General features: G+C 28.0%; 1 protein-coding gene and 3 non-coding genes across 20 annotated transcripts in view; all 4 read right to left on the reverse strand.

Moving 5' to 3' along the window:
• Positions 1 to 27,242, reverse strand: part of LOC148235462 (hemicentin-1-like) — a 556,592-nt gene that overhangs the window by 371,169 nt on the left and 158,181 nt on the right. The gene's annotated exons all lie outside the window — the stretch shown is intronic.
• Positions 1,712 to 1,784, reverse strand: TRNAR-ACG (transfer RNA arginine (anticodon ACG)). Its single transcript has one exon. It is a non-coding gene; the product is annotated as a tRNA-Arg (tRNA).
• TRNAR-ACG (transfer RNA arginine (anticodon ACG)) lies at positions 3,128 to 3,200 on the reverse strand. Its single transcript has one exon. It is a non-coding gene; the product is annotated as a tRNA-Arg (tRNA).
• On the reverse strand, positions 3,308 to 3,380 carry TRNAR-ACG (transfer RNA arginine (anticodon ACG)). Its single transcript has one exon. It is a non-coding gene; the product is annotated as a tRNA-Arg (tRNA).

Below are 27,242 nucleotides of genomic sequence, written 5' to 3' on the forward strand. Positions count from 1 at the left end.
CAAGACTAACAATTTTTTTAATTTACTCCAAATTTTTGTGAAATATCTATTTAGGCTCCGCGGAACACCTATTTTGGATCCGCGGAACATAGTTTGGGAAACCATGCTCTAGTGTAATAATTCGTAGATCTAATCTTAAGACCAAAACATACACCTAGCTTATTGATTAATTAAGTATGTTTTATATTCTAACATAGGTAATTTAAAAATTTCGTTCGGCAAAGGCCGCAAGAATTAGGTTGATTTCTGTATATAAAAAAACATTTTATATATATTTTTAATATTTTAAAATTTATATGCCCTCGCTAATTTTTTCTTAATGATGGTTTCAACAAAGAAACGATTTTAAATTTAACGTTATTATATTTTCATTTTTTTAATCTTTTCTACAAAATTTTTTTTATAGAACTCTAATTTTTTTTAACTTTTTTTAATTTAGCACATCATGCTTAGATTTTGACAAGATCTATTACTAGAACGCATTTAAAGTCAATATAATAAAAACTACAGTAGTTATAGTGTCTCAAAAAAATGTGTTATTTATTTTTAATTTAAATTAAAATTTTAAAAGATTAATGTTAGTTTTTTTAATTCTTAGAATGGCCGCTATTTTTAAGCAAATAGTTTTGACAGAAAATAACAATAAATTTAATAAGACGCCAGTAGAACAATTATCGCAAATAAAAGTTAAAAACACTTCTATAGATCACAAAATAAAATAAAAATAGTCATTGTAAGACATGGTTATTAATTTTAGAAAATATACTCAAGGCGAATCATTAAATTCTTAACCCCTTCGCTAAAGCCTTTTTACACCATTGAAAATTATATTAAATCTATAGATTGTAGTTTTCAAAATCAATGCAAAATCTATTTTAGTGAAATTAAAAAGAACTTTAAAAATCAAATTGTCAAATAATTTACAAAACTTTTGCCACAACCTTAGAAAAATTGACCCATTAACAACTTACGAACATGAAAATTTCATTTAGCGATTTTTTAATTATAAAGTTCGCAAAAACACATTAAGATAAAAATATATGAGAAATAAATATTAATAATAAAAAAATATTTTTAGTATATTTATTAAATAAATAAATTATTAGTGACTAGAAAACCAAATTAAAAAGTGCGATTTTTTTATATATATACATATATAGATAATAAATAAATTGCGGCAATAATCGTCTTAAAAATATTAGAGACTATTACATTTTATATAATTTAATATAAAATATAGAGTGGTAAGGGCGATACGGAACGGACAAGAAGCGTGTAGTCAGAATCAGCACTGTCCTTTTCCAACTACTTAAGCGACGCTTTTGATTTTTTTATTAAATAAATAAACGAAACTATGTTTTAATACTACCTAAATATCAAAACAATAAACATTATTAAAATAAACAAATTTAAAAAAATATTTTATTTATATATGCACTCATAAATAATTGCTAATAAGAAATTTTAAGTTCTGATACGCTCATTAGTAGGTCAATATATATTTATTAATTAAAATATCAATAAAAAATAATTTTTAATTTTTCTTATATTCACAAATTCAAAACTAGTTTTAATTTACTAAGATTACCATAATTAGTCAAAATTTATAAATTTTGCTTAAAAGAAAAAATGTATATTTTAATTAAATAATAATATTCTCAAATTATCGAATAATATTAATTTCAGTATTACGATTTTAGATAAAAAATATCGATCTTGCCAGGATTCGAACCTGGAATCTTCTGATCCGTAGTCAGACGCGTTATCCGTTGCGCCACAAGACCTGTTAGAATAGACGCTTTAAATAAACTAAGGAATTTAGACTAACTATAAAAAGGTGTTACAATAATAAACTACATACAAATAATACCTGATATAATAGTAATATGTATAAATTACATAGTTCTAGATAATATACGCAGATATAATATTTATGAGTAATTACAGATAATATTTTTTAATTCATTTTTATAATTAAATAGCACTAGATTTTTTAGATTGTTCAAGTCAAATGTAAAAAAAGTATTAAAAAAATATTTAATATTTAGATAAGTATACAATAAACAATTTAAAATCAGATTTTTAAGAAACGTATAATAATAAGAAATCAAAATGCCTAAGCGAACCTACAATAGTATAACTAAAAATTAATTTCCTAATATTTTAGAAAATAAAACCAAATTAGGTTTATGTGAATATAATTCTTACAAAATTATATTCACATCATTTATAATTTAAAGATCAATTATTAATTGAAGAATATCATAGTTTAAATATTTTAAATATTCAGCAAAATATTTTGACCTGAAACGATTACAAAATATTAAAAATGCAACGAGATAATAAAATATTATGCTATAAAATATTCAATGCAAATATGTGCGTGAAATTTAATAAATTTAATATTTTTTGTGAATAATTTAAAAGGGTTATATTGCTTTTTTGACTATATATTATAACACAAAGTAAGTATATATTGCTTCGTGCTATTTATGTTTTTGTTTTTTTTTCATATGCTAATTTTAAACTGCTTTAAATATTTACCTATTTGTAAAAATAAAATTGTATCAGATTATTTTTGGAATAGGTCAAAAATGGTTTATTAAAATAAAATATAGAAACAAAAAACATTTGTTTTTTATACAGTTTATATTGAAATTTTAATTCTCAATAAATTGAATAGTTATTTATAATATATAATATTACCATTTTTAACACTTAACCGATATTCCCCTAGTAATTAAATGTGATTCAAAAGCAAATATGATACAAATAACCCTTGTTACTATTTGTAACAATAATTAAACTAAGTTATTTATTAAGTTACTCGTTGTTGTTCCGTATTATATATGTTATATAGAGCTTTAAATGATTATAACAAAAAATAATATTTTGTTGCAATTTATAGGCAATTAAGTAGGGTGTTCAGTAATAAGATTTTTATTTTTTTGTAATATATAAGTAAACTTTAATAAATGTTATACTGGCATTATGATTGGTTTGTACTAGAGATCTCAAATTTCACATACGGTAAATTTTAAAATAGATTAGGTGACTACTCTATTTTTAACTTTCATCCAATACATATTTATTATTATGTTAATATATTATTATGAATAAAAAATACCGATCTTGCCAGGATTCGAACCTGGAATCTTCTGATCCGTAGTCAGACGCGTTATCCGTTGCGCCACAAGACCCTTATAAGTTAGTTCAAAACTATCGTTTTAGTTTCATGTTTTATTATATAATAAATAAGAAAATAACTTTCATATAATTATCCATAGAATAAAAATAAAAAAATTATCGATCTTGCCAGGATTCGAACCTAGAATCTTCTGATCCGTAGTCAGACGCGTTATCCGTTGCGCCACAAGACCCACATCCGCATCGGTTCCAAATAAACGACACTTTCTCTCACATACCACTCTACTTTTTATTATAACCTTCACTTACTACTCGATAACATTCACCAGCTGTTTATAATCAATAATATAATATTATTGTCATATGAAACACGTTTGCTCTAGTCTGTCTTTGCTCCGACACATTACGTAAAAGCGTTCAAACATGAACGTTATATTTATCCAGTTGCGGGGTCCGGTTAATTAACTTTAGTCTTCTTTTTCTTGGCACACTTTCAAAGAGGGCAATACCGGAATTCTCTACTCTGCTCTCTTTCTATCTCTCTTCCACATCCACACTATCATGCAATTGTACGACGTGTTCAATTCAATCAATGGATTTCAATCCACCTCTGGGTACAGTCGACTAAATGTAAGATTATATAGATGTTTTATTTCTAAATGCATTTAATTACGTCGATTCTAATTTATATGTAAGCTATAATAAAATAAAACATGATCCTACTATTTCTTATCTCCCCAATACAATAATAATAACCTACATAATTATTTAATTATTGATGTATATATTTTTAAAAAACTAATTTTCAATAAAAGTAAATAGATAACCAACTTAACGGATTTAATTACAAAATCATTTCTAGTTTTACATAAGTTAAATGTTATTTGCTTATTAGTTATTGCTCAGGCTTTAGAGCAGTGAACGTCACAGCTTCCACTTTTTATCCAAAACACACGCACACCAAACCAACACAATCATACCGTAGGAGTTGAAAACCAATTGCTGTGATATTACATATACCAAATTTATTTTGTGCCAAATGGGCCAAAATATTTTTATAGCTGGATGTAACACGGACGAAAAACCTTGCCGCTTCAACAAGAACAAGCGAGACAACGAATATTCTTACGCGTATATATCGCTTCTCCGTCGCATACAACTGTATACGTAGCAATACATTTACAAAAATAATGCCAATGCACTATTGCAGTACTAATTATTAATGTATAAGTTTGTCTAACTGTCTTTGGATTCGGAACTCTCACGATTTTTCATAGTGACTTTTTAAAAATTGAAAATGAACTACTAATCATCTTCTTCTACATCATTATAAAGTGATAGTCTTGTTGGAATGAAACCAAAGAAAACTAGTCAAGGGAAGTTTGTTTGACATTTGTTTTTTATTGATTTAAAAATATAATTCCGCTTTTATAGGTTATGGATTTAGCAAAAGCATACGTGGTAGAGTATTTCTTTCCCAATTCACAAATGTCAATTGCCCTAAATTAAAATTTCCATAAATTAAATTTGGTTTGAATTATTTCGCTATTGCGTCATATATGCAAATTATTAGCAAACAATGATATGCTTTAGCTATATAATTTTGATAAAAATAAAAATATAAGAGAGAAAGCATGTTTTGAAAATAATAGTAGACATACAGATTTTTAATATTAAAACCATTCTTTTATTTAACATTTAAACCATCCATCGGAGCGGTTAAATTGTCAGGTCTCATAACGGTCAAAAAGCTTGTAGCAATAATTAAAGAAATTAATATGCGAATATTCTACTATTCAAATAAAGCCATATTTGCATTAAATCATAATTTATTATTCATACATCAAAAAACTGCCTTTTTAATAAAATGGGACACTGCTGTAAAAAAACTATATAGATTAAATCAAACTACTCGCCATGAATCAGAACGTAAATGTCGCAAATGATTGTGAACAGACATGTGCATTTGGGATTAATCTGCTTTAACAGCAATTTTTTACCAAACTCGCTCCCATTTTATTATTGGCCGTCCCACTTAAAGGGAGCCATATAAGCATAAGTAAAGATTACTTTTTCAGAGACTTTTTCGGACACTACTACTAAAATATTAATTTGTCTGCAATTCCGAAGTGGAGTTCCAGACATCAAAACTTGAAAATATATCCAACTTGAACTAACTATGGTCGTATGAACCTTAATCAAGAGAAGGCTGACTCATTTTCATGACCATCAAAGATCGCAGAAGCAGCCGCTTCTCTCTACCGCGTTTTGGTACATACTTTAAGATCCACTTCTAAGTAAATAAATAAATGTATGTGCTAATCAAAAATGAAATAACGCGCCGTTCCGCCATTAGTCATTATGTGCATTTCCTTTGAGTCAAAGATTTATTTGTTTAAGATTACCACCAAAAAGACATTTTTGATAAGTAAAAGACTTTAGCTCTACGTCTATTATCGTCGTTGTAAATCAATAGGGATTACAAATAATATATTGGATCTACATGATTAAGAGTAAATGTGTTAACGCTGATGCATTATGTTTTAACGCAGATTATACATAATTTTATATGTTTAGCTATATGTAGATTTTATATAAGTTAAGAGTGACAATATCACGTATTTTTTACGTCAAACATTCAGTTGAAAAATCAAAGCATCAGCAAACATGTTATAAATTAGTGGATCTCAGTGAAGCTCACGGATGCCACTAATTTGATGTTGTTATTTTACATATCTTTGATGAGTTATGTGGTTATTAAAGATATGAAAAAGTTTAAAATTAAACTTAGTGACTTAGTGGGGGCTTGAGGTTTTAAATATAATAAAACAGCTATCAAATTTCAGATATATCAATATACTTTATAAACTCGAGTTAATTGCGACTTAAATAAGATTGATATTATCAGTATTTTGACTGACGAAGTTTTTGAATAGATGCTATGGATACTAAGCATTATCTCTTTTTTATAAGATTATGTAAATAAATATGTTTTGTAATCAATAAGACGTCATATAGTTACTCATTTAAAAATAACTATGAGCGACCGACTTTTGCATAAGCCAATATGTCATTATTTATTATTTATTAGAATGCTGACGTAATAGCAGAAACTAAGATGAACATATTTTATCGTGAAAAATAAACAAAAACGAACCCTAAACTGTTTAATAAGATTGAAAAATATTATATTTGTAATATTCAAAATAATATATAACATAGTAACATACATCTAGAATTTCTGCCCTCTTATAATAAACTCAAATGCTTTGTTTACCAATCATAACTTTGCAATTATAATGATGTTTTCCATACTAAAAATAACGAGTATTATAGCCCCTAACCCTAACTACATACAAAAAGGGTTACCCGCCGCTTTGCATTAAATTAAACGATTTAAGCGCGTGTAATATGGACCAAATATCATTTAAATATAACTACTAAAGTTTTAAGTCTTACCATATTTTGATTAAATTTTAAATAAGAATTTAAAGCTTTCCATCAACATACCTGAAACAAACAAAATAAATCTCATTAGTACAATAAAATACATATTATGTTTAGATTTTAATTAAAACTAATGCAATTTAGCTCTCTCCGTTTCAACTTAAGGTTCAGACTGGTATTTCGACGATTACTATAGTGGCATTAAGTAATTATGAAAGGTATCGTCATCCTCTTAGTGGCTATGTGTAGTTAATATCTTAAGATGTCTATTCCCACGATAGAGAAGCTTTTATCTAAATGCATATTGCATAATAAGGCTTGGGAGATTGGCGTCGTCTCTGTTGTGATCAAATATGCTTTAATACATATGTACATAGTACAATTATAATGAGGATTAAACTATATATTGATTTTCAAAATAGTTACAACTACAACACTTTCTTTATAAAAATAGCAAAATGAAACATTGTGTGAGTGTTTATAGCTGAAATCAGACTATAAAATGACCTAGCGGGCGAAATGGTTCAGCAAGACATAACTCATAGTCGAGAATGATTCCCAGGACATTTGTTATGGCGCCATTCTGAGACCACTACCATAAGGTAGAACAGTTGTTCAGAGGGGACCGTCTTAAATCTCTCTACAATCCATAAAAAAATACCATTAAACGAACGGAGCACTGCCCTTTCTGTACGTAATATAAAATCGCCGACGGAATTAGCGATATTTATTTTAAGTAGCTGTATTCAGATTAAATTATATAATATATTGTAGGTTATTGATTCTTTATTACGGTACTACTATTTAAAAATGTATATTTTAATATAACTGAATCAATTAAATAAAGTTATAAAAACAATAACTTTTAATTAATAATTAAATAATAACTGAAATCTAATAATAATATCAATGCTATAAACGTATTTGTATAATATAAATTGAGTTGTGTAATCAATAGTAACTTTATCATTAATAAAGCTTTAGAAATGTTTCGTATCGAAAACTTATAAACCATTTTCAAATATTAAATTTTCTAAATGTAAATTTGATTAGATATTTTTAAAAATTTAATTAAAAAAGTTTTACGTTATACTTATTTGTATTAAATAGTTGCTTTATAAAACATAATTTGTTGCGATTTACATCACTGAAAAACCCTAAATTGTACTATAAATTTAATATTATTTAACTGTGATCAATATTGAAACAGATATAAATCAAATTTTTAAAACTTGCGTAATTCATATTTAGACTTGGTTTAAACCATTTGATTATAATCATTTTAAATATTTAAGATAACTAATAATTTATTATCTTAAATATATATTAAAAAACCAATAAATAATTTGTTACATAAGCTATGATATTACCATAAAGATTTACTTCATAGCAATATTAAAAAACTGTGATCAAGTTTAATCCAAGCGAAATATTGAGTATAATACGTGATATTGCATATTTTTTATAAAAACACTGATAAAAAATATCTACATACATATATCACAACTTATATAACATAAAAAAATATTTACAAACTATTTTAATTGACTTTAACAATATTTGATGTAGTGAAATTATTTTTTTAATGCTAAAAGTAATGCAAAATTACATAAATAAATTATAAAGCTAGAACAAAACTTGATTACCATATTTTACCAAAATGATTCAATGATTTTGAATAATTTTGGTAATTTTGATCAAATTTGTTTTTTAAATTTAATACCATAATAATTTGAATAAACTAATGATTTTATAATTAAACTACAGTCAAATCAAAAAATCAAACATTATTTGTATCGATCTTAAGAAGATAAAAAAATTATAACTAATACTAGCAATTGAAAAAGTCCACAGTTGCACAATATTTACCTATAAATTTGAGTATTTTCTTAAATTTCGGCAATTACAAAGTAAGAAAATTAATTTCGCAAAGCAAAAAGGCGCAATTTTTCTGTACGCATTGCAGTGGCATATTAAAAAAAAATACAAATAAAACTTTTGTTTTTTGTGAGTTGATACGTATTTGTTGTTTTTTTTAAAATATCACAAATATGAACGAATATTTAACGAATATTCTAATACCAAATAGTTAAAATGGACCTAATGTATTGAATATTCAAATATTTTAATATTCGGATAGGAGTCTTTATGTCTTATTCACCGGCAACCCAAGATATACATAAAAATAGAGTGAAGTTTTTAAGTTTAAGTTTTTTAGTTTCATTTTTAAAATTTTCCGCCATTTAACCAAAAAGTGACATATCTAATTTGGCTAGCAAATAATATAGGGATGCTTAAGAAGTCTATATTGTAACCAAAATTCAAATTTTAATCGGTGAAGTGAAGCAAATGCCGGCCTTAACTATATTACAAAAAACTTGTTTCGAACAAAAAACTAGACTTGTTTCGAAGCAAAAAACTAATTTTATGAGATATATAATTTTTAAGTCAATAAAGGTTATACAGAGCTCTATTCTGTAACAAAGAAAATAACAGCGTTAACTATTTGGCAAGTCGCATAAAAGTTCGTATGGGGGTCCGATCAATTGAATATAAAACTTGTTTTAAAGCTAAAAACTATTTTTTTTATATTTTATTTCGATGCAGATTTAGCTTTCGAACATTTTTTGTGGGGCACACTCTTTTGTAGGATTTCATCCCACGAAGTTATACATTAAGTTTTTAAATTTGCCGCCATTTTACAAAAAAAATCAAAAAATTTCATATAAAATATAGTGGGGGTGCTTAAAGATGCTATATAATAACAAAAATTTAATTCTAAGTCAATAAAACCAAGGAATTAAGAGCGTTAACTTTATTGCAAGTCTCATAAAAGCTTGTATGGGAGTACGAGCAATCTAATATATAGCTTGTTTTGAAGCAAAAAACTATTTTTTTATATTTTATTTCGATGCAGATTTAGCTTCTAAACGTTAATGTAAGATTTTAACCAACGGAGTTATAAGTGTTTAAGATTTTAAATGTATATATAATATTATTTTAGAGAATCTATGTAGTTATAAATTTAGTTACTAATATATTTTTATATTTTAATTTAGAGATGTATTTTTTTTTATTGACAAAAAACTTAATATAACATTAATTTTTGTCACTTTTATACATAAAATGAGAAATACAAAGAATAACTAGCAAAAGTATGTAAAAAAAAATTATGTTAATTACGCGGCAATATACCTTAAATAAAATTGTGATTAATTAATATTTGAGTTTAGCCTAAATAACTACTTTCGTATTTAAACGACTTATATACTATAAAATATACAATATTAAAAGAATTTTACAACGATCTCAAACACTTCATTCTATTTTTCAACAACAAAGTCCTAAAAGAAGTCATATAAAATATCTACAATATTACAGTAAATATATATTAAATACTTTTTAAATGTAGGTATTTTAGTATCTAATGAACCACTGTCCCCAATATCTTTCTACTGCTTATTAATACAGTCTAAGAAAGTTAATAGGCAGAACAAGCACACAAAAAGGCAAAATGTGAATTAGCAAGAGATGAAGGTCGTTCGGTAGCGAATTTCAACCCACACCACAATCGTTCCACTCAAATAGCCATAACGAGAAATTGTGTATCTGAATCCAGAGAGTTGATAAAGGTAGAGACTGAAAATATCAAAGCGACTTGTCCATTAACTGTGGAAAATAAGCTCCTTTGGTAGCATTTCCAATTGCTTTAATGGGCGAATGATGCTTTGTTGTGTTTGAAATAAGGATTATGGGCCGTTTATTGAGTAATTATACAACAATGTATACATACTTCCGCTAAACGCGTTACGCCGTTACGGAAAAGCGGTAACCGTTAAAATAAACCCTAAAATATACATTGAAACGAAAGAACCGCTATAGTATAATTTATATGAAATCTTTCTCTTCGTTTCTTCATTGATCAAGAACGTGATAAACAATCAAAGCATGTCTGGATTTATGGACGCTTTGATGGCTTATTTTAGCTATCAGCGTATAGCTTCATTCTATGAAAGATCTTATTCTTCATATTCATGTTGTCTCTTTCTCTCCGCGATATATAGGTTAGGAAAAACGGAAACAATATTTCATGCATAAGATAATATATAGAAGAACGTATAGTTTATGGTGGTATAAGAATGAAATTCTTCATAGGATAATGTATTCTAAAGGGGTAACTACACAAAACATGAAGCACGATATAAATGTGTTGCCAAGAACGTAATATTAATTTTCATCGGTATCCGTAACATTTAACTGTGGCAAAACATAATAAAGCTTAAATTGCACGGAAAGAACCGAAACTGTTACCCAACGGTCTGAAAAGGTATTGAGGTAATTAAGAAACGAGCATTTGCTAAGATGATGGCAATGCTTAAGAAGACTTAAATTATTATCAAAAGACGTATATATGTATATTACATAAAAATAACAATAAAAATCTAAGATAAGCATAAAAATAAACATTTTTATACTAATAATATTAAATCAATTTTTGATAAATTCTAATGCATATAAATAAAATACTACATAATTTTTAACAGAATTTTAATTTTTGTGTATGTTTATATGTAAATAACGGTTTAATTGTTATACTCTCATTTTCGTTATCGCTCAGAAGTGTACGTGCGTATTTGCGCAAAAGACCCAAAGATAAAGGATAACAAAGGATTTTGCAAGGATTTTTTTATTTTGCAGCACGGCTATAAAGACAAACAAAAATAATTTTTACAAGTAACTCGGAGGGTCGTTCGAATAATTGGACCTTTCAGTCTCGCTCGCTCGGACCTAGGTAACGGGAGTATCTTTCGCAATTTATCCTTTCCGCAAAACTCCTTCATCCTTTCACTCTCTCTTTCTCTCTCTCTAACTGCAGGAGAATAATCGTATTATTATATATATTGTATATATATATGTGCTATATAAATACATTTTTCGTACAGAATTTGCTCATTTTTTATGTTTATATAAGTAATTGGCATCTTTGTCTGAGGAACGAATAATCAGTTAATGGTTTTTGCGTTAGTTTATGGATACATATACAAGAATATCATAAACTGTTTAAATATACATAAATAAATATAGACTCAGCCCAATAATGCCTATAAAACTATATGTTGTAAAAAACTAAATTAATTTAAATTTTATAACTGGTCTATAAATGCAATTAGAAAATTTAGGCTCGATAAATTTAGCAAGTAAAATATACATGTGAATACTTGCATACCTTTATAAACATTACAAATATTTTTTAAATTATTTCTAAGTTGCATTTCAAAAAATAAAAGTCAACATATAAGGCATACCTATAAATGTTGCGATAAAAATAAAATATTTGGAATTTAGAAAATAACAATAGCGTTTGCTAGTATATGTAATATGTTATGCAATATCTAATTTATTTTAAAACAATTAATTAAAAAAAAACGATATATTAAATAATATAACATTTAAAAAAAAACTTTACAAAAAACAGTGTTAAAAATAATTTGTAATAAAACACGAAAGTATTCTATATTAAAAAAAGTATACTACAAATGATTTATCTAAAAGCAATGTATGAATATATTTTTGCAATATTGCTTTTATTACGACAATGCAAAATTTCATATGGAAGGATATAGTGAGAGACTAAAAAAGCATATGGTTATAACTCTCTAGTGAGCAACAGCATATCACGCGACAGGTTAAAAGTATTCATATATTTTTAAGCTTTAACAACAGTTTTACGATTAATTTTAACAATAAATATAAAACGATTTTATATTAAAAAAAATATACAAACATGTATTTTTCAATATCACTAAAATATCCCGTCGATATCTATGGTATGGTATATCATTCATTTAAAAGTATAAAATAATTTTAAACAGCAAAAATAGAACTGAATTATCAAAATCTTTAATATACTAAAGGCTCGGCCACACAGAGAGCGGTCTGTCGCGGCGTGAAGCTATCGATATCGCTTCCGGCCGCGACAGACCGCTCTCTGTGTGGCCGAGCCTTTACTAATTAATGAGTACTTTTTAATCAATAAAAGATCAACGACCGAGCAAATTTTAACATAGAAACACTAAAATAAAACATTATATTTAACAACTATTGTATGTAGTTCAAGTATATATGAAACAATACACATAAATTCGGTATACAATTAATTGAGAAAAAAAAAATTATTTTATATAAAACATTACGAACCATTCACGCGTTTTTGTGTAAAATCTTTGAAGTTTTAAAATCAATGAAACTTTAGTAATAAAAAAATTGTAGCGATTCATACACAACACCAGTCAAGAGAACTGTACTCATTGAACCTAGCAGCTGTCTACAAGAACGCCGCATTCCTACTACCCCCTCCAACGTGCAGTGAATGACAGTGCATATTACGCGGTACAAAACCTTAGTAAAAACACTCGACTTCACTACACATTAATGCTCGGACTACGACTCCGCTCCATAAACTTCTTCACTACACTGATTTATTCGACCTATGATTTACGCCTTGTCTTCTATTCAAGCAAGCACCTCCAAGAAACGTGCTCGAAAACAAGCACCTACGACTTCTAGAAAGACCACGTTTTTCAAAACACATATGCATTTTAAATTCCGCAAAAATAGCGGACCGTTATGTGTTTTAAAATTTTATTTAGGAAAGGATTATTGAGCTACAATATAATGACGTTGATAGTCATACTAAATGTAAATTATCAGTATTGTACATGTGTCAAATAACTGAATTTCAATGATTGCGATGTTATATTGATTGATAAGGGATGATTTATTAACAAAAAAAAACGTAAAGTTATCAAAGTTTAAAAAAAACCCCACTAGAAAAGGCAAGTCAGAGATGAAATCCAAGCAACACAGTTGCAATCAAGTTGTTCATGGCAACAAATGTAGAAGTAGGGTACTAAACTACCCATACATTTCTAGCGTTCATCGCCAGGGCTCCGCCCTTAGCTGGTCGTACTCTCACATAGACATGAGCATTTATAGCTTGCTCATGACCTGTACACTCTTTATATGATTGACGACAATATAATAATATTCAGTGACCTCAGCCCCAGATATTGTTTCAGCAAAGATCTAGCGTTTTTTTTAAACAAAATAATACTACAAATAAATATATAATTTTATGGCTTGAAATGTGTTACTAAAAATGAAAAATTAATTTGTTAATTTAATTCTGAAAGGTAATAAAAAACAATTTATATGTATAAAGGGTATAATTAAACTTTATTTACTGTGTGTTTATTTTTGGAATACTAGATTATTTAAAAATGCTTAATAACCATTGAATGTGTTAGCAAAACGCATAATTAAGAAATAATAATTGTTGATATTTGGCTATATTTAGAAAAAAATAATTGTTAAGTAATTACTTACAGTTTTTGATATATAAAACGATAAATTCAATGAAAATAAATTTAAAGATGGTTTAAAAAAAAATTTAAAAATGTAATACAGAACAGTTTGAATAATTGTAATTATATTAAAGACAATGACAGTCTAATAAAAATATAGATCACTAAATGTATTTATAAAAAAAATACAATCTAGTTGTAAGCAATACGTCAACAAAATTTACCAAGAATTTTTTTTCTTTTAAAGAAATAAATTTACTTTATCTATTAAATGCTTCTCTTTTTATTTGCATTTTAGACAAATACACGCTAGTAGTTTTCACTTGTGTTAAAATGATTATCATCGAAAAACCCACCTTTCCTTAAATATTGATCTGATATTTTACTTATCTGCATTGCTATAATATGCTATGATAAAAATATGTAGCTAATTATATTTATAAGACAGCTAAAGAGGGAGCAATTAATTTATATGTTACTTAATGTGTAAAAAACAGTACATATCAATAATATTTATCGTTTCCAATTGGATATCAAATTTAAATTTAGACATTTATTTTGATTTTATGATAAACAATAGACTTATTTTGCTATTTTAAAAAAAAAAACAGAGAACCTTTTACTATAAATAAAATTGCTAATGAAGTCGAAGAAATGCATCGACAAGCTTTGGAATGAAATAGGAATATTATATAAGGTAGTTATTATAAGTACAATGTTTAAGAGCATTAAATATAAATTAAAAAGCGTGTAAAATAACTGATTTTATTCATTTAATATCAATGAAAATTTCAATAAGGTTTGTTTTTTATTTTTAGGATTTCAAGAACGTATTTTATTCTTTAGCATTTGAGAAAACTTCAATAGGAAATTAATAATCGGTAAACCTTTCCACTTTTTATACGCTTTCCATTATTTTGTTATTCCATTTTAAACCGTTCGTGTAGCACAATAGTAAATAATTTATTTCTGAACGTTCCATGAAAAATTAAATTCTCCCGGAGGCGAAGCGGCACGCGCCGGGTATAAAGCGATCGCGGAAATTGTTTCGGCCGTTAGAGGGTTAAGCGAGTTTTCCCGTGGAAATATGTATGAAAAGTGCGTACATCCCAGGTAGGTTCGGGAAGCAAAAAAAAAAAAGAAAATGACAATCTACGGCCGCATTTGCATACAACTCCCACGGGCCACCCGGTAGATCTTATCACGAAAAGAGACTTTTTCAGAACATCCAAGCCGGCCCCTCGACGCGGCGCGAGAATTGGGGCGCATAAATTTTTTGCACCCGTCTTAAATACTAGGTACGTTCAAAAAGTTAGGGGAATTTTTAAACGTGTTCTAATTGCTCGTTATTAATGCATAAATAAAAAGGTGAATTAAAATATAAAGAGAAAATCAGAAATAACTGCTACTATCTTTTTCAAGACGCATCAGTAATAGATTCACAGAAATTCCTAGATATTTATATTTTGATCCTAAACCCTATAGCATTTATTGATGATTAAAACTCATATTACTATGAATCGAAATTGTGTTGCTGATATTCAATACAAGAATATAATAACTAGATATATATAAAGCTACACGTTAATTTTAGATTGTGTTTTTTTTTAGAAAAAAAAATATGTTACATTTTATTAGTATCAAGCACACTTTTGTGATACGCTTTCCAGTGTTTTATAAATACTCTAAATTAATCTTTCCGTTTTGCTGCAAATCGACTCTTAAAAGGGTTTTTAAAGGAATATACCTAAATATAAAACCTTTTCTTAAGTTCGCTTAAAAGTTATTTTTGGACATTTGAGACAAAGAAAAAGCGGACTATAAAGTAAAAGTGGGACTTCATGCCGGCTAATGGACGTTCGAGGTTTCGTCCGCTATTACAATATCTTTCTAGAATTGTTTATATTCGATGAAATTATTACATCCGAAATCTCGGATAAGACGACGCAGGTAAGACTTCGGGGGCTCCACTTTGTTCCATTAGGGCAAGGTAACGAAAATGTTTGGGTTTAAATCCGGGGGTCTTGCATAAATCAATGTTTTACCGAGGTTTACCTGAACGGCCCGGATAAATATTTGTACAATCCATCAGCGAGGGTTCAATGAGATGAGTGTTCCCGAATCTTGAATAAAATAACGCAACCCGTTGGCCGTTAAGCGCGTGCTCCGGGTTTACGGCGGTAAACTCGATTTGGCAACGGAGAAACGCTGGCGAAAAACAACAAAAAACCACCCCGACCGACCGAATGGATGGGGTGTTATCAATCAGTTTTGGGTACACATTGGAAAAATCAATGTTTAACGTTTGAATTTCGGCGGTGGGTGCCCACGAATATTGGAAGGAAAACATAGTGAAAAAAGGTTCACAATGTATGCTTCAAACTGCCTACATGACGCAATAAATATGCATTAGAGATAACTAGTATTTGTTTACGTTAATACTGTGATAACATTGTCACACACCAATCTTTATTTACATATAAAATATATATTCTTGGTTTTTGGGTAGCATATAATGCAGTATCACATCTGGTGCAAAAGTCATTTTATAGAGAAAACATGTCAATTTTTTTGTAATAAGAGATTTTTATATTTCTATTTTTTTAAATATTTTAACAGCTTAACGCCCGAGGACTCGTATAAGAGTCTTGAAAAAACATTGTTTAGTGGCCGTGAACTCAGGCATGAGTTCTGCGTCATGCGTTTTATTTTATTAAAAAATACTGCGATCATGTTTGCCTCTATATGATGCTAGTATACTATGTTTAAATGCATGATTTTTCCAAATTCAAAAATAAAAAAATTATATTAAAATTAGGCTGAAAATGAAAAAAAATATTTAAGCTTTTTTGTGGATTATATTTAAAAAAAAAATGCTTATTGTAAATATGCAACATCATGCAAAACGCAAAAATATATTAAAATTAAAAAAATACAAAAATATTACCAAGTGGAAATTATTAAAGCATTTTTTTTTCTTAATAAAACATAAGACCACACCACATTTTTCACACATTGTTTGTGAAATTTCATTGCATTTCAGCATTATGCATATGTTCCTCTTGGTCAATATAGGCCAGTGTCTACAACTGCATGTTTTGATTATTTTAGGCAACTATTACAAAAAATAAAAATCAAAATTAAATAAGCAATGGTAGATTAACCTCTTTGGAGTATATAAATTAATTTTATTTCGTTTTATATCCACTAGCACTAATGAAAACAAATTTTTATATTCCCAAAAATGGGACACATCTGCACACGACGATTTTTTTAATGGCAGTATCACGTGTAAAGAGACATCTATCGGAATAATTTGAAAACACAATGGCTCGGCGTTTGTTACACATATGTAACACAATGCAATAGAGATCATTTATTGAACGTAGACTGAGTTATAATCGCTTAAATAAATTGTTGCAGATTTGCAACACCATGCATTTGAGGGTACTATCAAATAAAAAATTAATTTTATTTTACTTGGAATTTTTGTAATAAATCGCCTTTTTGGGATTAGTGAATTTTTTTATGAAATGTATGTACCATAATTATATATTGCATATAAAAAATAAATTTTATGTTACATTTCTTGAACAGAAATACATTTTACGGTCTGTCTGGCTAGGTAAACATAAAACCAATACAATCAAAAGAAATCAAACATCCCGGTTGATATTGCATCAATTAACAAAGTTTTTCAACCTAAAATTTTGTATGTTATTGCAAAATTTAAAAGTTTAATCGTTACGGTGTATGTAGATAAATTAGATAACACAGTAAGAACTTCCAGAAAATATCATCCATTAACTTATGAACAATTTTACCAGGTGTTTGTTATTTTAAAACTTTCTCACCATTTGAGAAACTGCTATGATTCACAGATTAAGAAACCAGGAGAAAAAAGCTACAATTTAGATAAATTATCGCCGTATTAGTTTATTGCCGTCATTAAGTAAAATAATCGAAAAAAAAATAATTGCGGTTAAAAGAATGTCTGAGAAATAGAATCATAAGCTAATAAATATGTATTTTTCATTCCAAATATTTTGTGTAAATTAAAAATGATAGCTATAGTTACAGACTAGTTATTTATAATTTAATATTATTTATGTTTAAATGCTTCTATAATTTTTTGTATAAACGATTTATACAATAAAAACCTTTTTAATATAATATATTTTGCACTCACCAAATTTTTCCGCGTCCTTTTACTGCTTACAACTGCCGCGGACACATTTATTTTCCTGCACTACACTTTTACACCACACTATATCACTACTTATATTTATTTTTATTATTTGCACTTTTATATATATTTATTTATTTTACTTTAATTTGCAATCACCAAATTTTTCGGTGTTTACTTTCTACTAACAAATATCACGAACTCATTTATTATCATCTTTACACTTATAAACCACACTATATCATTATTTATATTTATTTTTGTCATTTACATTTTTTATCTATTTATAATTTAATTTAATTTGCAAACACTAAATTTTTTGGTGTCTATTTTCTGCTTATAACCATCATAAATGCATTTATTTTCATCATTACACTTATAAACCACACTATATCATTATTTATATTTATTTTTAGCATTTATACTTTTTTTATCTATTTATAATATAATTTAATTTGCAATTACTAATTTTTTCGGTATGTATTTTCTGCTTACAACCATCACGAAATCATTTATTTTCATCATTACACTTATAAACCACACTGTTTCATAATTTATATTTATTTTTATCATTTATACTTTTTTTATCTATTTATAATATAATATAATTTGCACGCACCAAATTTTTCGATGTACATTTTCTATTTACAACTATCACGAACACATTTATTTTAATCATTACACTTATAAACCACACTATATCCTTATTTATATTTATTTTTATCATTTACACTTTTTTTATCTATTTATAATATATTATAATTTACACGCACCAAATTTTTCGATGTACATTTTCTATTTACAGCTATCACGAACACATTTATTTTAATTATTACACTTATAAGCCACACTATATTCTTATTTATATTTATTTTTATCATTTACACTTTTTTTTATCTATTTATAATATAATATAATTTGCACGCACCAAATTTTTCGATGTACATTTTCTATTTACAACTATCACGAACACATTTATTTTAATCATTACACTTATAAACCACACTATATCCATATTTATATTTTTTGTATTATTTACACTATTTTATCGTCATTAAAACATTCGTCAATATGAAGAAGAAATAATTTAACCGTTACGATTCAAATTTTAGTATACACTGAACGAATAAAACAATGCGCATTAAAATAAATAAGAAACAATATATTTTGTTTATTCTATTGTTTTTCAAAATATTCGGTAACTATGGAACTATGTATCGATCGGCGAGATAAACATCTTTCATATATTTATAACGGTCATTTATACATTGAGGCTTAAATATTCTAAGGCCAGTCGTTCTGTTTTTTTCCCAGTGTCTATCATCTGGCTATTATGAAAAGTAGATATCATTCTGAAATCTCCTTTCTTATTTGTTTTCCAAATTTGGATAAGCGTTGTATCTTTTCTGCCATATTTTACCTGTAAGGGTCTTAATTTTATATTTTTGAGATTCTTCCGGATTGTTCAACAAAGTTCTGTTTTCCGTAAAAATAAATATTTTGCGAGTAAATTCGAGTCACTTTCGCACATATCACTATATTCACAATCACGGGGGCGTTGGACAACGCGTCTTAAAATGTATCCAAAAAGGTTTCATCTTTTTCGTCCATTTCTTGTGCTTGAAAATTTTTTTCTTTAATTAAAATCACAATCACAAAATATCACTGAAAGAAGAGCAATTTTCGTGGTACGTTTCTGTCGATAGTTCAAAAGACACTAAATATACTGCATTCCTTCGATGTGTGGAATTCCCAAATTCAGAGTGCGTTTTCAAAAGGTATGTCTCAAAATATGTATGCGTAAAATTATAATAAAACTACATATTAAATTTTAATAAAATATCCTAATTAGTTTACAAGTCATAGGGAATTTACTAAAAAAGATAATTGTTTGCCATTATTTTGCAAAATCACCCGCACACCAAGGTTCGTCAAAAAAATCCCCGGGCGGTAAGCCGTTAAAACAATAGAGCATTTATGGTCCTTGCATTGATTTATTTTAATCACCTAATTAAATATTTTTTTCGTTCCAGAGTAAACTCGACTGTTTCTTTTGATCTAGGAGAATCGCAATTTCTTATTTATTTTGAGTCATTTGAATCACTTTTGCACTAAATAAGCCAACACACTTTACAATAATATGGAAGTATATATAGCTACCATATCTCTACACAACTTTCCAAACGACCAATTTTGTAAAAATGTAATTATGTTCCACGCTCACATTTCTTGACACAAAAGCTGCTCTGTGAAGCATGCAATGAATCCAGATAACTTTGAATGCTTTATTTTTAACTAATACTATAAGATCTGCCGTGTGTCCTGGCGCTGACTATAAATTGCAGTTATTCTATATATGTAAATTTTATATAAAAACTGTCAATATTATATAAAAAAAATATTGTACTTGGATTTTCCCGTAATTGACATACATAACAAAATGACATACATATTTAAATAAAAATGTATCATATCAAACATATGCGATTTGATTTAATAAGCATCTCTAGTTTTGAATGTTACCTCATCAACTAAGTGATCTTAGTGATTGCAAAAAAATTTAGATTTAACATAAATTATTTTTTCAACCGTTGTATCAAAAAGTGGTATTTATTGCAACTGTTTTGCATATAATTTACAAAACATTATTTTAACTCGAAAAAAAAAACGAGTTTTTTTTTATTATATAAGCTTTTTTTTACAATTTGCTAATCTGTAGAAAACTTGATACGATGTTAGCTATGCATTTGATAGGTAAGATTTTTTTTTAACTTTCACTTTTAATTGTAAACCTCATCTATTTTTTTATTTTTATGGATTCCCTTACGTTTTTAAAATTTCCTTTTTTCACATATTCATTAGTTTTTACTATACATTATATTTATTGTATTCATTAAAAATCCGTTTCATGCAATTAAAATACTACCGGGGTAACAAGTTCACTAATTAATTTACTTTTTCGAGCATTATGACGTCAACAGCGAACTTTGTTAGCATTTATTTTATATAATGAAGAGCAACTAAAAAATTAGATCGTTGAATATTTTGCTTGTTCATTGATATCTTTATTCATATATAAATATATTAAAATTGTATTTTAATAGTAGAACTATAAAAGTAGAAGTTTTTTGCATTAAAATTGATAAGAAAATATTTTAATAAAATAAAATATTATTTTTATTAAAAATCTGACCATCGTGATTTTACAGGTTTTTATAATGCGCCATGATGAAAAAAATAATAAATTTAATAATATATTTAAAAAATCTTTTAAATATATTGTATAGTATGTATATTAAGATTTTTTTATACAGTAATGAATTGACCACGAGAAAAACAAAACAAAACGGGTTAAAAGCGCAATAAACAATTTGTCTAAATGACTCGCCGAAATGTGATTTGTGTACGCGATGAAGAGAAATCCGATAGATTAGCTAATAGCACGCATAAGAATCTTACAAATACAAATTTAATTATATTTCATTGACAAACACAGTAAAATAAATGTTAAATGTTAATTACTAAGTAGCCAGATCTAAACCTATTAAAATTTTGACAGCTATACAAATATTAAATTATAAAATTAAAACAAATACACCCACATTTAAGAAAATCGTTGTAACCTGACAGGCAAAAGCCCAATACGTTACAACTGGATAAATTTGTACCAACTGAGTCAGTCAATCAGATATAATGAATACTTACTTACAAGTAAGTCTGAGAATCGGTGTCATCTACATTTTTAATAATTATGAATTATTATGTGTAATACAATTTATAACCAAAAGATGCCACTACAGCTAATGCTGTTTTTTTAATAAGAGCGCATTTTTTATTTAAAATGAAAATTTGAGTGTCGCAACCTCAGAGTTACTAGTCTGAAACGTTACTGAGTACGCTATTCCGTCTTGAAATCTCCTTTAGTCAAATCAAGCGTATACAATTGCATACATAGCGTACATAATTTACTGTATTTGAAATTAACTTCTGAAAATAACTTTCACCAGTTACTTCCGACGAGCACACAATAGTTCATTCGAACTCGCAGGTAGAGCTACGCAGATTTAGAAGATCAATAAAGCAGACGCCTCCCTCTTCACGTCAAACCTTTGAAGACGATCAGATTTTTCAGACACCGAAAAGTCTATGAAAACTATATTTAAAGTAATTTAATAAACTGTACCTGAACTTTTTAATTTGAAATATTGATAATCAATTTCAAGAAAAAACTTTTGTGGTAATTTATGATTTCCATTGTTTTTTATTAACTAATATGGTGAGGTACGCCTAGATGCCCAATTAACGCTAAGGGCATTCATGTGACGGTTTCAAACTTATGAATAAAAAGAGCAACGCAATTTGATAAAAGGCCTTATAACAATAAAATAATATTCAATAATTTTTTTTTGCTTACAGACACTTTATTGGCACATCCGGCAGTTAACAGTTTCAATATATTTCGTTGGTCAAATAATCAAGCGATGCAATTGACCCACCAACATCTGCATATGTGATTCGTCAGAGACGCCTCGAATTAAGAGTATAAAATGTCTGATAATTGCCACATCGGCAAACGATCAAGTAATTCAGACAATAGGGTCAAAAACACTAGAGATGGTCAGAAACGATCGAGACACGACCAAACGATCAACCAATTTGGAACAGCGGACAATCAGACCGAGACAAACACCAGAGACTTCAGCTAATCATCCAAAAAATATCGATTCTCTACCAGGACCCAGTCTACGAAATACAACTGTGTGGTAAAATGCACTTTATAAAAATAAACATATTACCAGATTTTCGCGTTTACATAAAATTTTTTTTTTAATTTTTATCGTATCTTTAAAAACAAAATTAGTGATTATTATATTTTTTCGATCTTAATCTGTTATAGTCGAAGTTTGATCGACTAAAGAAGATTTTTCTTGTTATATTTTTATGGTAGCTACTCAAAAGGACAAGGTTCTCCTACGTTCCTATTCCCTCCATGCCTTCCATGGTATTAGCCGCTTTTGCAACCGAAAGGCCCCGTGGCAGAGATCGATTCGAATGTGAATTCGAACTTCGGATGCCGAAGGACAATGGTGCCCTGTTTTGTGTATTGTAGGGTCCCACAATGAGCGGCGTATAATGAAAGTAATGCACGGGGAACGCTCTCTCTCCTCCTCTGTATTTACTTAGCAAACGAGTGGAGTGGTGTGTTTTTTTTTCAACTTCGCGAAATTATGCAGGCATTCTTCTCATTGTCATTCCGCGGGTCCGGGGGAAATTCGAATGAATGAATGAAAAAAAGGAGAATAATTCACTGACGGGGGGGAAATTAGCGGAGGGTCCCCTCGAACCCGGGAAATTGAACCGTCGTCGGCTAATATGGTTGTGGAATAATTATTTATTCAGCTTACTTAAACGCCGGCGAGGACCCCATTGTTATGGCATGGGAGGAATTGAATTACCGTTAATTAATTAACTTTGAGTAGACATATTTCGCTGTATGGCGGTGGGATTTGGTATTTTGCCGGCGCTGTGAATGCGTGAATCAACCGGAAATCAATTTGGAACAAGAACGAGGGTAGTACTTGATAGTAAGCAATAAACAGGAATAACATGTGTAAATCAACACGTTAAATAAAAGTATTTAATAGGATTTTCTTGAAGAGTATTTTGTACATTATTTACGTCGTATACTGTCGTGAGATATTTAATCACCTTAGCCAAAGCGGATAGACTCAGGCATATATAAGATAAGATAAAGGAAACAACGATGGCTAAATCAAATGCTCTCTACGAAATAACTACGATAGTGTCTATTTGAATGATCAATTGTTATTGTTACGGTGATTTATCGCTAAAAAAAACACGGAGTTATAGCTAAAGCCTCGTCAATTGGAATAGTCTAGAAGTTCCTACTACACAGCCGCGAATTTGATTATTTTCGCGACGAAATTAACTGGAAAGAATGCCAGACTCACCCCCTTGAAGCCTCGCAATAATGGAAGTTTATTTCATAAATCAGTGCTTTCGAACCTTTTGTCCGCGAACGGTCCATTTAGAAGAACGGACGACAATAAACCATCTTATTATCGCTGCCATCGCCGCTGTTAACTACGCGCAAACTTTAATTGGATTGCGAGGGGTCCACATACAAATGGAACTAATTGGTATGTATGCGTGTGCAAATTAAAGTATATGTGCTGTTTGTAAAATGATAATTTTTTATAAATCTACGTAATAAATAAAATAACAAATATGTCATCTGATACCTAATAAGTTTTCACATATGAGAAAAAATACGACACTATATATATAAGACTAATAAAAATAAAATATTTTTTTCACAATGTTAACACCAAGCTTCAGTGGCTTCAGTGATATACGTTTTGTATGAAAAAATATATAAAATTATTTTACAAAATGGCGGCCAATGTAAAAATTTAAAGAGTTATAACTTTGCAAAATAATATCCTACTGAAAAATGTCGTATGCAAAAAGTGTTTAGAAGCTTAATTTGCATTTAAAAACAATTTTAATTTTTTTTTTTAATCAAAAACGAGTATTACGGTATATTGACTGGGCCCCGAACGAGCTTTTATGCGACTTGGCATATAGTTAATGCTCGTATTTGGTTCCTCTTAAAGATATAGACTTGAATTTTTGATATGAAATAGAGCTTTCGAATGTTCTTACGATACCGTTTAAAAAAATTAAAAATTAAAAAAAAAAGTTTTTTTTTACCAAAACACGTTTAGTGTTATGAGTCGATCGACCCACCATACATACGCTCATAAGACTTGCAATATAGTTAAGGTCAGTGTCAGCTTATTTATGCATATTTAAAGTTAAATTTTTGTGACAGTATAGAATTCTTGAGCACCCTGTGTATGTTCGTTAGCAAAATCTAATGTGTCATTTTTTTGCAAAATGGCGACAAGTATAAAAGTTTAAATACTCTTAACTCAGTAGGTTTAAATTTTAACGAAAAGATCACTAGAGATTAAACGTTTAAAAGCTTAAACTACACCCAAATAAAATATAAAAAAAATAGTTTTTTCCTTAAAAACAAGCGATGTATAAGTTCGATCGGACCCCCATACGAGCCATTTTGAGACTTTCAGAAGAGTTAACGCTCTTAACTGCTTGGTTTTAAAGATTAAAAATTAAATTTTTAGTATCGTATAGAACTACCGAGCACCCCCTATACGTTTTGTATGAAAAAAATATATAATTTTTTTTACAAAATGGCGGCCAATGTAAAAATTTAAAGTGTCATAACTTTGCAAAATAAAATCCTACTGAAAAATGTCGTATGCAAAAAGTGTTTAGAAGCTTAATTTATGTGTGTTTTAAATGACCCTGTCAATGAAACGCACGTGTGGGTCAAACTTTGGGTAGGTGTGAATATATAAACTTCAATCTATAATCTACTATTTTTTTAAAAAACATTTATTTTAATAATTTAATACATATGTCATTAGTTTACTACCATTTTTATATTAATAAATTTGCTATTAGCTACAATATAAAATAAATCATTAGTAGTTACAATTTAAGATAAATGCTAAAAAAATACTGTAAAAATGTTAGTGAAAGAACAATAGATTAAGTGCAAGTAAAATGAAAATATGTTTAGCTGAAGATGTAGAACCATTAAAATATGTTCTCCAGCTTTCAAAGTATTTGTGCTTATAGTTTAATTCATTGTTCGATACAATTTTTATTTTTGCGGTTTGTTTTAGGAATATTATTATACAAATTCACTTTTTAAATAGATTTTCTATGGCACTTTTTTATTTTATTTAATTTTACAGATGGCTTATCGATAAAAAAGTACTTACTCAACAAGATCACGTTGATAAATTCAGGTGTCATTAAATAAACATCATTAGCAATTACATGATACTTTCACAAACTTTTAAATATAATTCATTAGATTAAGACTGAGAGTGATTACGTATTGAGTCATAAAGTGTACTTTCAAATAAAGTGTACCGCAATAAAGTTTCATACACTTTTAGTTGACTTTCAACAACCATTGAAGACGTTGTTATGTAACCAACCCTTTATCGTATTATCGTACATGTTAAATTAAATGAACTGCCTTTGTACAATGGTGTTATTAAATTAAAGTAGCTTAAATGTGTAGGATATCTTATTTGAAAATAATTTTTGTTTTTTTTTCAATTTATGCATACATTTTTAATTCTTCAGATTTTTTTTGTTTTTATAATTTCTTTTTAATGGCTATTTTTTTCATGTTTTTTTTTATATTTCACGCATATATTTTGTTTTATTATATATAAATACATATGAATAGAATATTTTTATTTATGTAAAATATAATTGTTTTTTGCGCGGCTTTGTCAGAATACCCGTTTCTACGCATAGTATTATTAGTTAATTTAATAAATATCACTTAAAAATGTATGCTTGCATCAGTACAAATTATTTAAGCTCGCAAATTTAGTTTTTTCTTGCTCTAATTATGTATTATACTACTAGCAACTGGCAAGCTTCCTAATAGCACAAAAAAATAACCATTGAATGTATAAGAAGCGAGATCGTAAAGCTTCATCGTAAAATCTTCATAAAAATAGCAAAATGTAATAATGCATTTTTACATATTAAATTGTAAGAGTGTTTTCATAGAATACTGCTATAAACACTTGCAGTAATTACTTACAAAAAAATATACCACTAAACTCCAATCATAAGTGACAACTTACGACTAGTACAAAGTAGTTCTATAATTAAAATTTTATCGCTTGGCAACCTACTTTTCGCCTTTGCTAAGGTTGTAAATTATTTGCATATTCATTTTCGCGAAAATTCCTCTACCTATTACCATTTTAATAAATTTATAGAACACATTTCTAGTAATTTTAATATGAAACATTGATGCCTGCTTTCGGAAAAGCCTTAGATACGGCATGACACGTTAGTTTAATACATAAACTAATTAAATATTAAGCTTCCGATTATATTCTCCACACGATACGCTTATACCTGAAAGGTGAAAGCTATTTTGTTTCGCTAAATAATTAACTCTTATTACTGCGTTAAATTTTAGAATTCACGCGAAACAGTTTGCTCAAGCTAAT

The sequence above is a fragment of the Plectrocnemia conspersa genome, unplaced genomic scaffold, assembly GCF_051122295.1.
Source record: "Plectrocnemia conspersa isolate PC_06_02 unplaced genomic scaffold, ASM5112229v1 ptg000005l, whole genome shotgun sequence".
Lineage (NCBI taxonomy): Eukaryota > Metazoa > Arthropoda > Insecta > Trichoptera > Polycentropodidae > Plectrocnemia > Plectrocnemia conspersa.